Source organism: Electrophorus electricus, chromosome 2 (genome assembly GCF_041902795.1).
Source record: "Electrophorus electricus isolate QZ-2024a chromosome 2, ASM4190279v1, whole genome shotgun sequence".
In the NCBI taxonomy this organism is placed as follows: Eukaryota; Metazoa; Chordata; class Actinopteri; order Gymnotiformes; family Gymnotidae; genus Electrophorus; species Electrophorus electricus.
In genome coordinates this window covers 24254132-24267766 of record NC_137498.1, presented here as the reverse complement: position 1 = coordinate 24267766, position 13635 = coordinate 24254132, and the positions used below count along the sequence as shown (strand labels likewise).

At 38.2% G+C, this 13635-nt stretch overlaps 1 long non-coding RNA gene across 2 annotated transcripts; it reads right to left on the bottom strand.

Moving 5' to 3' along the window:
• Positions 1–7194: 7194 nt before the first annotated feature.
• On the bottom strand, positions 7195–9554 carry LOC113571138 (uncharacterized). 2 transcript variants are annotated; one of them, XR_014126652.1, is made up of 4 exons: positions 9181–9554; positions 8563–8647; positions 8308–8409; positions 7195–7384 (listed from the first exon to the last, which is right to left on the bottom strand). It is a non-coding gene; the product is annotated as an uncharacterized LOC113571138 (long non-coding RNA). The 2 variants fall into 2 exon arrangements; XR_003409963.2 differs by lacking the exon at positions 8308–8409.
• Positions 9555–13635: the final 4081 nt, after the last annotated feature.

Sequence of the window (13635 nt, the reverse complement as noted above, 5' to 3'; positions counted from 1 at the left end):
CATTAGCCCGCTTACAGACGTATGCTATGGCGTCTCTACTGATGTTCTAATGCCTCCAGATAAGTTTTCCTTTCATTTTTGTCCTGAATCTTCTTATCTTTGTTTTTATGGTTTGTTCTAATAAACAATGTTCACTTTTAGGCCTCGCATAATGACCTGCTCACCCCAGAACATTGTATCAGTAGGAGCATCAGTATATGTTATCCTGAGCATGTAAGCAATATTCTACTCAATATCGTATTGCTAATGTAAGGGATTATGCAAGCCTTCTCACTCTGTCACAGCAGTCTAGCAGCAGTCTCACTGTAGAAGCCATAACAGAAGCCCTTGCTGGCCTGCCTTATCACCAAAAGACATTTTTCAGTGTCCTCACCTCCCATTCCTACCATCATTTATTACCACAAGAGCTGAATGTTACAATTTATTGCCCTCATATTAGGGAGAGGCATTCATCATCACTGGGCTTGATGATGTTCCTCCATTACTTCTTAGCATGATTAATCACTCATTCCTGCTAAGAGGTAGATAAACGCAAGTGCATTGGTGCATATGTGACATCTGTGCCTTTGAAAGCTTTGAAAGAGTCACAAAAGCTGGTGAGTGTCAAAAGGAGAGTTAGAACCAACACAATGGAGTGCTCCCCAAAGTGTATGGCTGCCTATTCCTGATCTAAAGTGGAACCATACATAAGTGCCCTCTGAATAGTAGAGTTAGCAAGCATTTGACCACCCTGCTATGTGATGTGCACCATTCTGAGTCTATTTTGTCCTCCAGCCTAGTAGCTTCTGTGAACTGGAACTTGCTGGTATTAGTCTTTTTTTTTTCTGAGATGGAGAAAGTGGCTCAAAAGTTCCAGCAAAAATTGTTGCTGGATATTTTTCTGGATATTTACAGTGGAAGCCAATCCCAATCTGCTAGACCAAATGAATATTAAATTATAATACGCAGCACAAGCAAAATATGTTGTAAGAACCAGCTCATGACAAACACACACACACACACACACACACACACAAACTTATATGCTATTAAGTTGGTAAAAGAAGAAATTAGAAAGATGGAAGAGTAGGCTATTATAAAGATATGTTAATGTGTTGACACAGAGAGAACAAGAAAGGGATTGGGGGCTTGAGGGAGCTACCACCATCTGTCTCTATTAATGGTTTCTGTTCCCTCTGTGAGTTTAGGGAGTCAAGTGCATTGAGGCAATCCACAAATTCCCACCCCAGAGGATACATAGCAGCCCATCATGAGCATCCTCTCATCACATGAGAGAAACCTGTTCACCAAAAAGGACACACTAAACTTGAAAAATGGTGTGGAATGTATAAAATCATCCCAGGTCATGGTCATGCAAGGAGCCAATGTCATTTTTACATGAAATATATTTATGCTATATACCTCCAACTGAGGCAGTATGAGAGTCAATAATAAAGAGATATTGTTTGATTACACACTCACAATGATTAATATTATGTCTCTGGAAAAATCTTATAGATGTCAAATATCCCAATGATATATAATTATTTTCCTCTGAAGGTACGGATATGTTTTTGGCACATAGTTTCAGTCTTACTAAGCCAGTTCTGAGTTGCTGCTAGATGAGATGAGAATATCAATGAAGGACTTAGAAAAAGAGACTCCACTGAGCCATAGGAATGGCAGTCCTCTGCTCTATCAGGGGAATACCTGTGGGCAGAAAACACCATCCAATAAGGGCTGGTAGGTCATAGCTAAAATGTTGCATCTGTTAAAATGGACTATGTTAAAATTAGTTTAGATCCTAGAAAAATGTATAATATTTGTGAAGGAAAACAGGATCATTTTCAAACAATGCAAACCACCATTGTCTTTGGGCTTAATTAGGCAAAATTAATACATAATACATCTCAGTTATAATACATACAATATATATACCAATACACTGTCATTGTTTTGATGTTGTGAAACCAATGAAACTTGTTTGTTGGTTTTCATTTTCAGAAGATGGAATTATTAGGTAAAGTTATATATTGTATAACCTACAGGGGCCTTGTTATTTACTGCACTAGTTTAAAATGCATCAAAAGCTTCAATTGAGACGCTGCTACATAAGGTATGCAATGGCTATCAGTCATTGTTCTTCAGACTGGTTGTCAGCAAGTCATTTATGCTTTTCAAAGAATTTGAGTCAATTGATGCACAATCTGTTGATCAATACCAATTGCTAGTCTATTTTTGTTTGTTTGTTCACAAATGTATCATTATTTCTCATAAACACAGATAAAACAAAATGTTACATGACTAATAAATGTTTTGTGGGTGTATATATTGTGCGGAGGTATCCCTCTATGAAAGTACATAAAGAATAGCATAAACATTACATATACTACAAGGTCATTTTAGTGTACACTTAAAGCAACGGCTTGAGGAAAAATTTTATTAACTTAAATTTCTATTGTTCCCTAAATTTTACTGTAAATGTCCATAATATTACAGTGGTCATCATAAATCCATATTTGTCCACTAATAATAATTTTAATACATTTCTATGCAATATTTCATCCATATCCATAAACATTTTTTAAAAAATTTAAAAAATAAACATTTTTGAACAAAAGTTTTGCTTTGGAAATGTGTGGTTACATTCAGTTTGTGTCTACCATCTCTACTCCTCTTCTAAACTGCAAACCTGACTTCCCTTGTAGGAGGCCAACATGTGACTCCTGTCCAAAGAATAGGGTAAGAGGTCAAAAATCTTCAGTAACGTAATACATTATTGCTGCTGACAGTAGTGCAAATTAAAGGTAAATCTACTCTAACCCTTTTAGAGATGTTGAGGTCGCTGCCAATACACCATTATCTGCTCCTGGCTGATCTGTATTCTTGCCAGGCAAAAATGCTGGAGAGGTTAATGAGTTTTTCACCCTGTTGTCTTTAGGTAAGATTTATCCTGATTAAAGGCTTGAGAGGAGGTCAAAGATGCACAGTGGGTGAAGATTCCAGCTTGACTCGCTGCAAAAGGCTAGAAGCCAGCAAAGTGCATATGGTGTAAATATAGAGTTTATAATGTTGAATTTGCAGAAACATAATGGTAAACTGAATATATATGTGTGTGTGCGTGGGTGTTAAAATACTAGACAGACACAGAGAGAGGTTTTAAAAATCCAAATGACAGAAAGAGAGGTGGATTTTACTTGAGAGCAACTGAAAATGTATCGGGGTTGCATGCTTATAACCATTATCATCTTTAAGCCCAGACAGCAACAATAACATATACAATGATCGTGCCAGTGTGGACAACTCAGTTTATTTTCATCAAACTATACCAAGACCTGCAAACGGATTAATGTCAAATTGATATCTTATAACCTGAGTAGTCACAGGGTCCAGACTGAACAATTTGCCCTTAGTCAGCCTTTACATATCTAGCTCTCCCCTGTTGCTTTGTTTATGTAAGAAAGAAATCATTCAGCAGTTATAAAGTAACATGTATCAACTATGTATTATGTTGTATATAGGGGAATATTTCAACTTCATCCATCAGTTGTCTCTTTCATAGTCATTCCTATAACCTCTACTTGGCTACTTTGAAGCATTGCCACTATTCCTAAAGTGAGTCAGTACTGATGCAATGATTCATTTCCTACAATCGCCAGCACTGATGCCCAATTCAGGCTTTTAGTATTTTCCTGGTTGCACTTGGCTTCTTTCTGTCAGGTTTGAACCAACGTGGTAAGATATTTCCCGCCTTAGAAATTTCCTAAAACATCCATCACTGGAGGGCTCATGCCATTCAGTCAGAAGAACACCTATTCACCCTGGACCATTGTCCAGGGCTTGTCTGGCTCCACTCGAGAGTGCAGGCATTATGAAGATCAGATCACATTCTGAGTGCAAGGCCCCCTAAGGGCAGGGCAACACAGGGCATCTGCATGCACAGAAAAAAAAAATACAGGATCTAGATCTACAGACCAACTGATCACACAGAGATTATGAGTACTGGGGAGGGAGGGAGAGAAAGAGAGAGAGAGAGGTTACACCTGCCAACTACCTCAGCAGGTACCTAATTATTTTTAATTCAAAAGACGTGCTTGGCATCTTCAGGATTTTTTTTTAAACCTTCTCACAAACAAGAGAAACTAGAATATTGTCTTGGAAGGTTATAGCTAATCACCAAATCCAATTAAGGAGGCTAAATGATCGACATCTAACCCAACAGCATGACTCAGAAAGCATTTAACAAAGTCCTTATATTCTGGTAGAAAAAGTGAACGCAAATGCATAATAGGCATTTCATGAACTGCAAGGTAACTGCCTCATATAAACTTCTGCAATATTGCAGTAATATATAACACTTTATAAATAAAACATTTACAAAGGTAGATCTGGAAACAAGCTGTTATATGTTAATGCCACGGCACAGCCCCCTCTGCATAGACACCTCCCTATGTTTGTTTGACATCTTGTGTGTGTGTGTGTGTGTGTGTGTCTTCGATGCCACATCCCTCCCATGTGTCACACCTGTCTCTGTCTATTTACGGTCCTGTTTAGTTGTTAGTCTCTGTCAGTGTTTGACCCTATGTACATGCTGTCTTCAGCTGCCACTGCATTCACAAACCATGTTATTGCACTGAGTCTTGTTATCACTCAGTGTATTTCTTTATGTTTTGGTTTCATTTTGTCATGTTCATTAAACATCTGTTTATTTAACTCACCTAGGAATCCTCTCCTCTGCCTGCTCACCATTACAGTAGTACTGTAAGTAGTACTGTTACTATTATTTTAATTCACTTTCACTATTATTACTATTATTTTAGAGTAATTGTTTAACAGAACTGATATAGCAAACTTTTTTTCAGAATATGTTATTTTTTTCTATTTTATTTCGTTATGAACTTAAAAGCAAACTAACAAGATGAGGCAATAAGATGTTGCTTTGTTTGAAATTACTAAATCAGGTAAATCAGTAGATTGAACTGTAAGATTAAATACTTTCTGGATAATTGGAATGGAAAGTCATATTATAATGTTTTCTAAGGAAAAATAGCTTCTCTCTATACAAAATATAGGTGTAGCCTATAACAATTATGACAGCTTTCTTCAGCTGGTTCTGCAAGGTCTTTTCTCAGGTCTGTGTGCCTTTATTATGACATTTTGTATTTGGAAAACCTTCTGCTCCTGATCACCACTTCAGGGAAGATACTACACAATTGACTTCTGCAATCATGCCCCATGTAAAGCAGATTAGACTCATGTAAGCATCATTTCTCTTGGCCATGAGTACAAAACAAAATGGGCTGACTGTGGCAGATTGGAGTGCCAGCAGCTTCTGAGTAATTGAGGGAGAATCTTTTCAATGTTGTCTGAGAGCCATCTCACTGATTCCAAATGAGCAATCATAGAATGGTGAAGCAATTTTGAGTCAATTAGGAAATGAGCAAAGGGAGGGGCTATTCATAACAGTGAAGAGCACGTTCTTGAAATGTTTGTTTTTCATGAAACTTCAAGGGACTAGCCAAAATGTTATAAAGGCAAAAGAATGTGGAGGGACATTTTGATTAAGCCTGCAGGACTTAGCAAGCCTCTGCCTTGTCTCTAAAACCCCATGACTCCTGACCCCAATAAAGAGATGGATTCCTGGGTCTTCTTTCCCAAAGCCTTTCAAGGACACTGGTTATGCCGAAATATCAGCAAACTGCCCCCTGGGTGTTTTGGAATGAAAGAGGGCAGGCATGCTTGTGTGGAAACAAGGAGGACAGTGCTGCCATCTAATGGTTTAGTGCTGTAAATGAGATTGTACTGTGCCATGGGTGTGCTGCTTACTACCAAGTCCAGTAAGACATTAGCAATCACACACACACAAATAATATATTCACAATATGTTGTCTTCTAAAAGTTTCTGTATTTGCATCTTTTAGGCAAAGGTTTTCAGGTATTACATGTATTCCACTTTGTCTTTCTAAGAAAAGCATTTAAAGTCTGCCTCTGCCCATACAAAGTTGAGAGCCATATATCCTTTTTATGATAGTTGATAGTGGAAATGTATGACTAGAATTCACCTCCCTCTATTCCATCCTTACAAGTCTCCGTTTTCCGGAGGACAGAAATGCAAAAAGAGTGGACATGCTGAGACCTCACTACTATTGAGAGTCTTATGTGCAGGGTTCGGTGACAAAAGAAAACAGTTTCAATAAATACATAATGGCTGGGTTGCTCATTTAGCTCAGAATGCCAAAGTTCAGTCTCATCTGATGACTTAAAGGAGGTGTGATCATATTTATAGTTGCAAACTCACTGGACTGCAACTGAGGCTAGAAGGAATTTAGCTATCATAATGTTTCTTGTGGCCTCACTCATGATAAATCCAACTTCCCTTTGCCCATAATAATATCTTTGAATTGTTCAGGAGAACAGGTTAAATAATTTCTAAAATCAGGATGCGCATTTATGGTGTATGATCAATAGTATAGAAGTAACATGGTCTCATTGTAATACTTTTGAGACCTCACCCCAAGCGCATCCTTGCCCATTCTTCCACTATCTCCTGTTCAGCTCAGTAAGTGCTGGACACAAGCCCTCTCAAACTCCCTGCTGCATGATTAAACGAGATTCCAGTGGAGGGAGTAATCATAGGAATACCAATGTGTAAAAGGCGTCCTGGGTCCAGAAAGGCAACTTCAGGTCCTGCATCTCAAAATGTGATGCCAGAACTGAAAAGGAAAGGATGTGGAAAAATCTGCAGAGGCAGAATACGGACCAGTCGAGTCTTGGTGCAAATTTTGTGCCATGAATAACTAGAACCCAGATTACTCCAAAATTAAATACTAAAAACTCATTCCCCCTACGCACTATATTTTAAAGTGAGACAAATTTGACCTACTGTGGCTATTAAACTTCTGTAGGAAAAACTAGATATTTAATTGCAATGAAAAAGAACTTGTTATAGTTCATGACTACAGCGGGTATGAAAGGGTGCCTATTCATCACTGCACTATCACTGCATCATCTTTTTGACAATGTTAACAAAATATCAAAAAGAGTTTGTCTGCAAAAAAAGAACATGCTTGGCAAGACTCAGGGTTTTAATATTTTCCCCAGATTCCATCTTATCAGACATTTGGGGACACCTTGACATTCTCTAATTGCTTTATTTTCTTTTCAGTTTATTATTACTTTTCAGTTAAATAAGAAAAAATACTTGGCATGATTGGTTATACATAAGTAGCCATTTATTAATATATGCTGCAATACTTCATCAGAATGTCTTCCCTGGGATGAAGCGTTATCTTCCCTGCGATGAAAAGCATGCAGGTAATCTGTTTTCCCAAAGGTTATTTAAACACCTGATATGTGCTGATGGATTCTTGCATCACAACATGTCTTATTATTCTTCCAGGTTTCCCTAAAAAAAAAAAAAAAAAAAAGGGCAAGATCTAAACAACTAATCAGCTGTTAACCTGTTAGAAATATATATAATGCATAATAAGTTATTAAAGACATTTTGGAAAGTGTCCCCAGACTTTTGACAAGTGGTGTACATTATTGGAAAAATAAGTTCAAGGAGACTTTACAGTGGTTAAAATTTTGGAAAGAGCACAGGTACTACTAATTCTAGTGCTAATTTCCCTATGTATTGCAGAATTTTAAATGAAAGAATCATTTGTTAATTAAAGTATTTCCTAATGTGCCATATTTTAATGGCCTTGATAAAAAATCATATCATGTCTTGCTGTCTATTTTCTAAAATGGTGTAAAAAATCCTTGTGCATAATGCTTCTTTTACATTTACAGTATTTAGCGCATGCTTTTATCCAAAGCGACTTGCAATTCTAAGTGAACACAACTTGAGCAACTGAGGGTTAAGGGTCTTGCTCAGGGCCCCAATAGTGGCAACCTGGCAGTTGTAGGGCTTGAACTGGCAACCTTCTTATATATAATTAAATTCCTTAACTACTGATCTACTATTGCCCCATTTTTATAGTCTGCAGGAGAATGCAAATTGCTAATGTTCCAGTCTGATATATTTAGATTCAAAGACTGATTTGTCAGGAGTTAGTGAGCATAATGTTTAAGTTTAGAAAACCTGTAAGGAGCAATACTTTGAGAATAATGCTCTTGAGAATGGCCTTACTGGCATAGAAGTGGTCTGCAAATGATTGGGTCTATTAAAAGGGTGCTTATACATGCTGAGTCTGTATGATTGATCTCAGCTGACACGTCCTTTTACCCTGTGTCACATTAATAACTGTGCTTCCCCTGCTGGAGTGTCAGACTGTTTGTTCCTGGGAGAGTGCACTGCAGGATGTGCAAGGTTAAAGCACTCACTCATTGTGAATCACAAGACCTGTCACCATGAGCACCATTTTGGTGTGCTCCCTCACTGCAAGGTCAGCAGTGTTGTTGTCATTGCAATTTCATATTAAGACACTGTGAATTTTTGTAGTGATAGTGGAAGAAAAAAAAAGATTAATTTTATTGTCTTGGTCCAAGCACAACAATTTACTTAAAACATCCTTGTGTTAAAAATGAGCTTTGTGTTTAAATGAGAGCTAGTTTAAATGCAAACAGACAGTGGCATACCTGAAGGGCTCCCTTGTGGCTATTTTCCCAGAGATAATGTTACTTGTCTTCTCTGGTTAGACTGCTTCATTGCTCACTGCTAACCCTGATTAGACAAGTGTAACAAATCAGCATTCAGGGGCTATACACAGCCAAACAGCCCAGAGAATTAACCCTCATTTGGTGTACTAGAGCTCAGTAAATTAGCAGAGAAATACAGGCAGAGAGCAGTAAAACATGCTACAAAATGTGAGAGAAGTAGAGTGAACAAGCTAAGTGAGCCATTAAAAGATATGTTTGCTAATTTATCTCCTCTGAAGGAGGCATCCCCTACTTTTGACATGGAATTATAAGTTTTGTCACAATGAGATGCCTTTAGCATGAAAAAGGCTCATTACATCATAGCTTGCTTCATGCTGTCTAGCTTTCTTTTGTGTCTGTAAGACTGACCCATAGAGATATAAATAGTTCATCACTTTGTATAAAGAAACGACATGATCTCTTAAAAGGTAATATCTTTATTGTCATTGATGTTATGTAATTTTGATGTTTTGCATGAGGGAGATTTAGATTACATTTTTCACACTAAATTGCTAAATTGTTATTTGCAAGTGTAGATCACAGCTTCATTTAACTCACTGTGGACTGAGAAGTTAATTCTCAGAAAACAATCTGAGAATTTTGACTGGGGGTCCAGGCAGCTTCTGCTTTTCAATCCAAGGGTTATTCAAACAGCAGAGTCTGGAAAACAAGCAGTTTGACAACCAAAAGGACAATCCAACTGTTTTAACTTCATCTAGGCTCCAGGCCATAACAGGAAGTGTGAGAAAAACAGCTAAACTAGTGTTTAGTGGAAATGAAATCAGATCACAACAGGCCAAAGTTGTTCAATGATAGCCAGTGTATTGCACAAGAGACAGTGTGACACTGAACTATAACATCAGGAGTGATCCAGGCCAAAATAACAAACAAATCCACACTAGAAAAAAAGACACTTAGTAAACCTACACAGACAAAAGAAAATACACACACAACTACACTTACCAAGCTTCCTCTTCCTTTTATTCCTACTCTAGGTGGGTGGAGTCTTGTCTCATGATTGGCTGCAAACATGAAACTCTGTACTGGCATGTGGAACTGGATCTGGAATGAAACACAACAAGACTCCACGCACACACAAACACATAACGAACACAGGGCTTAACCCCCCAATAAAAGTGAACTTCTAGGATCTAGAATTCACAAAACAAAACATCCATTTAGGCCTTTGGCATTAACAGGGCACACCGTACCATGTCCAACAACTTTTCCAAGATAGCTGATCTCACCTACACTTTCATAGAGATTTCACAGCTGCTTGGGCTGAACATAGGTTTTTGCAAGCCAAATCATGGAAAGCGCACAACCTCTTCTGAAGTTTATTAACAAAGTCACTTGTAGGTGAACTAAAAACCAAGGGAGGAACAGACAACTATTGTTCATACAGTAACTTAAGGGGACCTCACACTGATCGACCAAAAAGCAGGGTGTTTGGGCCAGTAGATTCTTGCACTGTATTCCAAATTGCAAACAACAAGGGCACTCCCTCATCATAAATTTTATCAAAATCATGACAATACTTTTAAATATATTCTTGAAGGTTTAATGGAACCTTTCTAAGGCTCCTTGGGAAACTGGATGGTAGGCACTAGACACCTGATACTGAATTTTTAATTTGCCAACTACTTGTGCAAACAGGATCGACATGAAATTAGAATCTTGATCTGTCTGTATGCATTTAGGGAAACCAAACAGTGCAAAACTTAATTAATGCTTTCACTATAACCTTAGATTTAAGGGAACACAGGGAATGGTAGCAGCACACATTAGCATAAGGAGGAAGTTATTTTCAGAGTGGGTTTTGGGCAAGGGGCCAACACAATCTACTAACAATCTCTCGAAAGACTCACCAACAAGGCAAAGTGGAGATGAAGGGATCACTTGGTTAGGTTTTCCAACCATTTGACAAGTGTGACAAAAACTACAATAATGAAGCTGTTTTCCTAACTCTTAGGTGTCCAGAAAGTGGATGCTCATGAGCCAAATACAAAACATTAGACCTAAATGGCATCAGGGTGACTATTTGATGGACAGCTTCCCACCCTTTACTTACAGTAGATGGAGACCAAGTCACCATTAATACCCATCTTGAATGGAGTAGCGCTGTTGCTGAGTGGGGGTGCCCATTTTCCCTTCAGCCAACTCAAAACAGAGCATGCGTTAACACACAAGAAGGAAATACTGCCTGTTCAGTGGCAATGGGACTGTCATCAATAGGGCTTGAAACTACTTTAGGTATGGGGAATATATTTCCACCAGCAATGTCATTTCCTAATATAAAGGACACCCCATTCACTGGCAAAGCTGAACTAACAGCTACTCTAACCATACCTGCGATTCTGTCAGTTCTTAGGAAAATGTTATGCAGTGGGAGCCTCAATACTCCTAGTTCAACTCCTTGAAAACATATCACTATCATAATTGGACTGTTTCGAAAAAAGGTAACACAGAATGAAACTCTGTACTGGAATGTGGATTACATTTATGGCATTTACAACTATGAGTACAACTTGAGCATTAAGGGCTTTGCTCAGGGGCCTGACAGTGGCAACCTGGCAGTGGTGGGGCTTGAACCAACAACCTTCTGATTACAAGGGATCTAGAATGAAACACAACCAGACTCCACACACGCACCAAACCAACACAAGACATAACACAACATACAGGGCTAGGTGAGAGGCAGGGTCTAGAATATGAGCATGGTCCAGCAACTAGCAAACAACAAGGATAACAGCTCAGTAAGCAACATAATAGTGGCAATACTTCGCATTGAGGATGAGACTGAGAGTAGAATAAATATGAAGTCTTAGAGGAAGGGAAAATGAAGATCGGGTGAGACTCATTAGTATTCTCATGAGTTAGATCAGCTCTGTCATTGAGGAGTGGATATGGGCATGGCACTGGGAGACCAAGTGAGGTCTAGAGGATTCATGACAGAACCCCCCTCTACTGATGCCTGAGGGTGAGTTTCTCTGGGTCTGTCCCGGTAGCTGGACAATCTGGATGGACTGCGTGGAAATCAGCAATGAGAGAGGGGCCCAAAATATTCCCAATAGAGACCCATGTTTGTTCCTCTGGTCCATACCTTCACAGTACATGATGAACCGAAAGTGGGTCCCTACATCTGTGAGAGTCCATATGACATAAGTGGGTTGTCCCAACATCTAACTCCTGTTGAGCACGAATTGCTCTCTTAGGTTGGACAAGAACTGATCCCCACATCTGTGTACTGCTGTAAAAATATGCATGGAAAATTGGAATAAGTTCCATAAATGTTCAGTGTCTTGATTACATCATATACATGTTTTAATTGGGAATTACAACTCAGGGCATTCTTATAGATAACCAATCATTTATCACCCTCTGAAGATGAATAATTTACACTTCCTATCCTAGAACAGCATAAATGTAAGCAATACGGTTGGAAACTCTAACCATATTGTTAGTTTCCAGCTGCGCTCCCCAATCATCATGTCCAGGTCAAATTTCTGATTCCAAATTCTTACCCATCTCATATCAAATTGACAGCCTCCACCAACATAAGGCAAACTGGCATGTGAACTTTCAGTGCAATCTCTGCTGAAACCTGTATACAATGAGTCATGAGAGTGCAATCCCCAGACAAACCAATGCGACTGACACTCAGACTAGGCCACTCAGGTTCTGACCCTGTGTTACCCACACACACAATAACTAAAAAACTTCTCCAAAGTTGGCATGGTAATCTAGCTGGCTTTGCATCACTGTCTGCTATTGTTAAAATTTACCACTGCTGTTTGCTCTTTTTACATGTTAACATTATCTGAATATTTGCCAAACCTATTAGCATATTGGCTGCTACTCTTTCACAGCCTGTGACAATGTGATTGTCCTTACAGTTTCTTTTCTTTAATTCAAACTCACTCCACTTCTATTTCATTGTTTTATCTTCCTCATTTACATTCTCTAACTTTTTGTATTAAACTATGTATATACTGGGTCATGAGACTCAGTGTTTATATAGTTTACAATTAAACTATATGTTTTGCTCCTTCCTGTTTTGCTCATGTAACAAAGGAGTTTTGACAAACTAACAAAAATACAATGAATGTAATATTTTTTTTCTTCAAAAATTAGCAAGTCTTTTCAATTTCTTATCTTGTAGATGTTAAAGTCACAAGGTTTATCATTCTAAGATTATTTTATTACACAAATGCACATTCTATTATAAATATAAATAATTAAAATTAATGACAATTAATTTAATAAGAATTTATCCAATCTCTCCTACAGATGAAAAAATGGGGCTCTGATTCCATGAAAATGGAATAAGAGATGGAAAAAGATAAGAGACATATCTTAGTCTTATCTTAGTTGTGACCATACCAGATGTTGTACTGCTGCAGAAAACTCGAGAAAACCATTTATTTAGTGGTAACCTGTAAACAAGAGAAAAAAAATATTTGTGTCAAAATCAAACTGAGGAGAAGGAAGCAGATGCCAGACTGGTGCCAGGCATAAGAACTGGAAGCCAAAGAAATGCCTTTGCATCCCCTCATTATAATTCTAGCCACCTGACATCATGCTCTCTTAGTCCACTGTAGAAGGTTTGGCCTGGGGGAGGGGGGGTCATTGGCTGGAGTTACAGGGATAGCGATAACACACCTGGAAGGATTTTATTTTATGATGTAACAGGTAGGCAAACAGATGGAAATTTGACAAATACAGGCAATAGTTGCAGACCATCTGTGCAAAACCCATCTCAGAGAATAGTAACAGTATAAAAATATATATAACCTAAGGGGGAGGAGATTCAAGGGTGCCCTTTGTCCCAATCCTCAGTTATTGCACATCTTAATTTATGTGTAGGTTATTAATGGTTGTTACATTCATTAAAACCCATTAGTAAGATCAGCTGAAATTAATCTAGATCTCAGCTTGTGTGTTGATGAAAAGCCTTTTTTTAGGTGATCAAGACATAAGACTTATTGGAGATAATAAAAAAAAACCCAGCCC